Consider the following 6,881-nt stretch of genomic DNA (forward strand, 5'->3'; position numbering starts at 1 on the left):
ATGTAACGATTCCGACGAAACCAGGTATACCCTAACCGGTAGACGTTAGTTACGTCATATGTAATGTTGGGCACATGAGTTACCATGGTAATTATACGAGAATACATGGTTCATTGTATTGATTGTACGTGAATATATAATTCACTGTATTGAATATGCGATCAAACGATCGCTAGTTATTGAAACCCGAATGAATTGGGGATTACATTATAGACGAAATATATGATGTTTAGTAAGGTTTACGAAGTATTAAGGTTACGGGATAAGTGAATTATAGCACAGGAAAAGGATTTCGATTTATTGGTACGTCGGTACGATAAACGAAACCTTTAACATCAAACCAAGCAAGAGAAGATCGATCAAGCCGAAAAAGATGCACAATGACCGACAATATGATGTGTTGAGTCAATAAATGTCAGGGTTTAAGTTTTTAAAGTTTTTAAATCGGTTTTATATAAATTTTATTTTTAAGCCGAAAAACGACCGTTTTAGCCTCGTTTTAAGCCGAATTAAGTGTTTAACCGAAAAACGAACTGAACCAGATTATCCACAACATTATCCGGATTACACAATCCAAATGTGTGGCCAAGGTTTGAGATGTGGGCCCCACCCCACACCACTTCATGGACCGATCGGTCCATATCACACACATACACACTTCATTTTCTTTTTTCTAAAATCCCAACTCCACATTTCTCTCCATCCTTTACACATTCAACCAAAAACCTTTGATTTTTAAGAAGATCCACAAGGTATAAACATGTTATTATGGTTTAATCTTGGTTTTTAATTCCAAAATCTTGAGAAAATGAGGTTTCAAGTGAAAAATGGGTGAAAACCCGAGATGAAACCGATTCTTGCATGATCAAGTGATGTATACAAGTTATACAAGGGATCTTGGTCCAAGAAATGAGTTAAAAGAGTCAAAAACGAATTTTTACGGTTAGAATCTTTGTTTTGATGTCTTAACCGAAACCATGAAAGAAATGGCTTGATTGTGGGTATAACTTGCTTGGTGTGGTATTGTTGTGCTTGTAGGTGTTGTATCTAGTTGCTAGCAAAGGCTAGAAAGCAAGATCTTCGCGATCTAAAGCTAGAAACACAAGGTAGTTCGGTTTTTCGTATGATTTGTATGATTTGGACAGATTATGGTAGACTTAGAGTTGGGTCATGAAATTTCACAGAGATGATCTACACATGAAAATATGAGATCTGTGAAATTTTGGTAATTTTTGGATAAAGGATGAATATTTGGTGAATTTAATGCTCGGTTTTGGCTAAAAATGGTGAAAAATAGCTAAACATCATGAAAAAATTCTGGAAAAATTCAGATAAGCTTTTTATAATATATAAAAGTCATACACAAAATTTCAGGTCCATTGGAGAAGTCTAAGTAGGCTTTTCGGTAAAACGAGTTCTAGGGTTTTCTAGCCCGGTTTTGGTGAAAATGGCATGAAAAATGAGTTTTTGGTTCTGTAAAAATTACTGGGAACTATGTGGATGGCAGGAGTCATCCCAGAAAAATTTGGGATTTTTCTAAGGTCGTTTGGTATTTTCGACATATTTGGTGTTTAAATGACGTTTAAAAATAGATAAATAAATGTTAATATAAAAATTAATTCTGGAAATATTTTTATAAAATTCCTTACTGTCAAAAACTGATTTGTGCAAAATTTCAAGATCCGAGACTAAACGGATAATTATTTGTGCTAATCAGAACATAAAAACAAACTTTTAAAGCTTAAAACGCGTAAACCGGCAAAGTTCGCCTAAGCGAGCTGACTGGTGTATAAAAACCCTAAAAATGGACTATTTTCATGAAACTAAGTTAATCAAGTAAAAATAAATCATCCGAAAGTAATTCGGATGATTTGGGTAATTTTACCCGATTTAGCAGTTTCCGGTATACTAAAGATGGAAACGGGCCCCGCGGCCAAACGGGGTGTCTAAACCGAGCTCTAATTTCACCACTTTAATTAAAATATCAGTAACAACTATTTTCGGGTCGTATGTGACCAAACTCATTTTTGAAAACATAAAGACGGATAACCGTGCTAGGCACGCAAAACGAGAAAACCAACTAATGGTAGTTTTGACTAAAGAACTCTAAGTGATATCACAATCTAAGTCCTGAAAAGTGTTTCGGGGTTAACATTGTCCCCGGATCGTGTACGGTACTGGGTTAACAGTGTCCTCAGACATACCGGTTAACACGAATTTAAGTTATATTAATAGAAATTGTGTAGTAACGACTTAGGGATCGTATTACAGATCCGGACCGGTAGCCGTGCACAGTATTACATCTTTGCTCACGAAAAGGTGAGTTTCACGAGCCCCTTTTTATTGAACTGTTTTAAATATTTTCCCGGGGCGGAAAGCATGTTTTTATCAAAGTGTTTATGTAAATGCCGATCGCATGGAAATGAATGTATTATATAATGTTTATTGTACGAGAATCGTACGGTAATGTAACAAGATGGTAATTGTCTGAGTTGCTAATATTGTAAGGCCCGAAACAGTGTTCTGGGTTAACAGTGTCCCCAGAGGTTATTAAATGTATTTCTGGGTTAACAGTGTCCCCAGAGGTTATTAAATATTTTTCTGGGTTAACAGTGTCCCAGAGGTTATTAAATGTATTTCTGGGTTAACAGTGTCCCCAGAGGTTATTAAATGTGGTTCTGGGTTAACAGTGTCCCCAGAGGTTATTAAATGTGTTTCTGGGTTAACAGAGTTTTCACTTGTAGGCTCAGCATAATTACATCATTAATTTATGATTATTAAAATGATTTATCATGGTTTATTTAAATTAGTGAAACTCACCAACTATTCGTAGTTGACCCGTTTTCTGACATGCTTTTCAGGTACAATTTAGATGAAGTGATTGCTTACGTGCTAAGTGCTTAATGTATGTAAGATTTGTGTGCGGGATGTTAGGATACATTATAACAGATAGAATTATGAATCGTATTGTATGATGTGTGTATCACCTAGACGGTAATGAAAGATGAGATAATGTAATTTTGAAATATATTAATGCATTCAGTTTTCTTTATAAACAATGTGGTTGATATCAGAGGTGTCTGTCGCATCCCGTTTACGTTTCCGCTGCGGTTGCGGGGTGTTACATAGAGAATGAGATGATTAGGGAAGAAATACCATGCTTCAATGTTTCAAATGCTTTGATTGCACCTATGGGAAATTTGACTAACAAGAATCAACAGCAAATTCCTATTATTGAAGAACCAGTTGAGCATAGTACTGACACTCCAAGATCTTTTGTTGGTGGTAGCACAAGTAATCCAGGAAACCAGCAAAGATTCAATGTGCAATTGATTGATGACTCTGATTCTGCCTTTATGACAAGTGGAAATGTTCCTCACACTAGTGGTGGAAATGGTCAAGGAAGTGTTACACAAGCATTGCTTTCAATGTTTACTGAGTCATATAATGCATTTGTTGCAAAGAATTTAATTCACACAAGTGTAGTACAAGATGATCTTAAGCAGATAGATGCTGATGATTTGGAGGATATGGATTTGAAGTGGTAAGCAGCCATGTTGGCTTTTAGAAGCAAAAGGCTTTACAACAGGACTGGTAGGTCACTCATATCAGGGCCTAAAGAAAGAATTGGTTTTGATAAGTCAAAAGCCATTTGCTATAATTGTCAACAACCTGGTCATTTTGCAAGAGAATGTAACATGCCAAGAAACTTCCAAGTAAACCAATTTCAGAACCAACCAAGAAATAAGCAGCCTCAATATCAACAGCAACCTCAATATCAGCAAAGACCCAACACCAACAACTTCAACAACAACTTTAACAACAATCCCAACAACAATTATAATCCCAACTTCAACAACTTCCAACCTAAAATGAACAATCATGATCAAGGAGTTCCTTAGAATAAAGGTTTTCAGAGAAACAACAACCAAAACCTTCAAAATGTTCCAAACAACACTGTTCCGGCCAACCAAAACCAGATCAGAAATCAAGGAAATGTTGCTGTAACAACACAGCATGAAGGTAACTTTGCTTTGAGAAATCATGAAGAAGATATTGCAGATGATACCAAGAAGACAAATGTGGCATTCATGGCCATAATTGAGAAAGAAACTGGATCATCATCTCAGGTACATTATGCTCCTACTATTGATTTAACTGAAGTTATCAATAAACTGAAAATGAAGGTAGGCAAGCTGGAAAGTTAATGTTTTAAGAAACAAAGTATCATTAATGCATATGAGGCAAGTGAACTAGTGAGTGAAGAAAAAATGAAAAGTTTGGAAGAAGACTGTGTAAACAGTTATAGGTCTCAGAAAAGATTCACAACTGAAATAGATGGGTTGAAGAAAATGATTATAGTAGAGAAGGTGTAGAACACAAAACTGCAAACTGATAATGAATTCTTGAAGAACTTGGTTTCCACTGGAAACATCTGTGGAATTCTAAACCAAGCTAAGGAAGAAGACAAGTACAAGTCAGTACCACCACCTTTCAACAACTTTATGCCAAAAGTTGATAAAGAGAAAAGAAATGCATATCTACAACAATTCAAAGATGTTTTTCAAGACAAAGAAGAACTTGTGGATTTTGTATAAGAATGTTGGGGTGAGTGAAGAAGGAGAGTTTGTTGTGAAGAAAGATTTAAAATAAGAAAATTCAATTGGAGTTCAAGTCTCTGAAGATGACTTTGATTCAATTGATTTGAATCAAGTTGACTTGAGTGATTTAAGTGATCAAATCACTGATGAGAAAATTAAAGCTGCTGAAAGAGGAAGAAAATTCAAGAAGCCAGAATCCATTGACAAACTTCCAATGTATCCACCTGTCACATCAAGAATGAAGAAACAGAATGAAAGAACAAAGAGAGAACATGTGTCCTTTGACATATGTGAAAAGAAGAAGGTAAATTACAATGCTGTAAGGCCTCCAAGCCAAGAAGTATTGGAAAGGATAAGGCAGAACAACAAGAAAAGGGTGAAAGACAAGACATCAAGATTGAGGAATGCAAAAAATTGTGTTTATAAAGAGCAAGACTGAAAGACAAGACATCAAGATTGAGGAATTTGTCCCTTTCTCAATCAGCTTTGATAGTATAAAGAATAAGAAGACCATTGGAGTCAAAGAACCAAGACCAAGTGAAAGATTCAAGAATGAAAAAGAACATGAGAAATATAAAGGAAAGATTTGGTGCAAGAAGTGTGATGAGTATGGTCATCATACAGACTCTTGTAATGAAAGACTCAAATTCAATCCTTTTAGTGTCCCAGATGAAACAAAGTATGGACAAGACTTTGTGGCCAATAAAAGGAAGTATGAAAAATACTTGGGTATGAGAAAGGTTTGTGAAGAGGAAGTTCTAAAGAATGAGAGCCAAAGGCATTCAATGAAAGCCAAGAAACATGTGGGTAAACCTATTAAAAGGGTTAAATCTCCTGTGAAGCATGTGAAAAATGTTAAAAAGGGCTCTCAACCTTTGATAATAATCCCTAAAAAGGATACTCAATCTGTCAAATCTGATAGTTCTCAAGGATCATCAAGCAGTGAGAAGAAAAGAAGAAAATATGCATTTCCTAGAAAGAAACCAACAGAACTCACTGGTGATGAAAAGTTTCTCATGAAACATGGATCTAAACCTGAAGGATTCCTTTGGAAACCTAAGGCTGAAACCAAGGTTGAGACAATTCCTGATGTGAGAGAATACTCTGAAAAGAAAGACTATGTAGTGAATGAGTATGTCACTACATCAGAAGACTGTCTAAGCTCAACATCATTTGTTAAAACTCCAAGAGTGTGTGGCTATGAAACAGACAATTCAGACAATATAGAAGTCACTCATGAAGATTCTGAATCAACAACACTCACTTGCCAAGCTGCCTATGAAACTGAATCTGATGAGTTGCAAGTTGATCTAACTTGCACTTCATCACTCAACTAATCAAACTTTTTCTTATGTGCAGGAACAGTCCCCTCCTCTGAATGACATATGGTACATGGATAATGGATGTTCTAGGCACACGACTTGTGACAAGAGGTCTCTTGTCAATTATGAAGAAAAGTTTGAAGGTCCTGTAGCTTTTGGTAGTGATGAAAATGGCGGAAAGATTGTTGGAAAAGGAATCTTAACAAATGGAAAAGTTTCATTTGATAATGTGTTTCATGTTGAAGGTCTTCAGTACAATCTACTGAGTATATCACAAATGTGTGATTAGGGATACAAAGTCAGTTTTGATTATTCACACTATTTCATTCTGAAACCTGAGTTTGTGATTCCACATGAAATGATTATGATGATGGCACCAAGAAATGGCAACTTGTATGAATTGAATATGAAAGAAGCTTTTTCAAGAGGAGGTGCATGTTTTGTTTCCAAAGCCACTGAAAATGAATCAAAATTATGGCATAGGAAACTTTGTCATGTGAACTTAAAGAACATGAATAGACTTGTCAAAGGTGAGCATGTCATAGGATTACCTACAAGAGAGTTCAAATTGGAAGATCATTGTAATTCATGCCAAAAGGGAAAACAATACAAATCTACTCATAAGCCAAAACTCATCAACTCAATTGATCAATTACTTGACTTACTTCACATGGATCTCTTTGGCCCTATAAGTTTGCCAAGTATAGGAAGGAAAAGATATTGTCTTGTGATCATTGATGACTATTCATGATATACTTGGGTTTATTTCCTAAGTACCAAGGATGAGACTGTAGAGGTGATTAAGGGTCGTGTAACAATGAATGAGAACAAATTGAATAAGAAAGTTAAAATGATGAGAAGTAACAATGGTACTGAGTTCAAGAAAGGAGTTATGCAAGAATTTTGTATATCAAAAGGAATCATTCAACAAGTCTCAGCTCCTAGAAATCCTGAACAA

Source organism: Bidens hawaiensis, unplaced genomic scaffold (assembly GCF_021521415.1).
Source record: "Bidens hawaiensis isolate Kalapana, Puna unplaced genomic scaffold, B.hawaiensis_p1.1 tig00002380_1, whole genome shotgun sequence".
Taxonomy (NCBI): domain Eukaryota; kingdom Viridiplantae; phylum Streptophyta; class Magnoliopsida; order Asterales; family Asteraceae; genus Bidens; species Bidens hawaiensis.